Genomic DNA, 637 nt, shown 5'->3' on the forward strand with positions numbered 1-637 from the left:
CAACAATTTCGAGATCAAGCCTAATTTGAATGCTTTGATTGAGAGGAAACAATTATCGGGTGGAAAGTTTGAGAGTCCTCATGAGCACTTAAAAGAGTTTGAGAAATATTGTGACACGGTAAAGGTCAATGGAGTGACTCAAGAATATATTCGCCTCAAAATGTTTCCATTTTCACTAATTGGGAGAGGTCTAGAATGGCTAGAGAAGGAGGTGCCCCCTAATTCTCTCACAACATGGGACCAAGTGACTACGGCTTTCTTGAGGAGGTTCTATAACCATAGGAAGACCGCCGAGGCTCGGTCTTCGATTCAAGGTTTTCGCCAAAAGAGTGGTGAGTCTCTAAGTGCGGCATGGGAACGATACAAAGAGCTTCAACGTCAATGCCCACACCATGGGATACCCAAGTATCAACTCATTCACACTTTCTATGGAGGTCTCACACCTCAAGGAAGAACAAGCCTAGACGCCGCGGCCGGCGGTCCAATCATGAACAAAGGAGAGCATGAAGTGGAGTGTATTATAGAGGAGGCCACAAAGCACTATGATGATTGGTATGAAGGATAAAGGGATGCTACTTCTAGTAAGGGTGTTTATGCATTGGAGCAAGCTAACGTAATCAACAACCTTTCTACCCAA

At 44.6% G+C, this 637-nt stretch overlaps 1 non-coding gene across 1 annotated transcript; it reads right to left on the minus strand.

Moving 5' to 3' along the window:
- Positions 1–293: 293 nt before the first annotated feature.
- On the minus strand, positions 294–399 carry LOC145625977 (small nucleolar RNA R71). Its single transcript, XR_014110866.1, has one exon. It is a non-coding gene; the product is annotated as a small nucleolar RNA R71 (small nucleolar RNA).
- Between the last annotated feature and the right edge of the window lie 238 nt (positions 400–637).

Source organism: Chenopodium album, chromosome 3 (assembly GCF_948465745.1).
Source record: "Chenopodium album chromosome 3, dcCheAlbu1.1, whole genome shotgun sequence".
NCBI classification, from domain to species: domain Eukaryota; kingdom Viridiplantae; phylum Streptophyta; class Magnoliopsida; order Caryophyllales; family Amaranthaceae; genus Chenopodium; species Chenopodium album.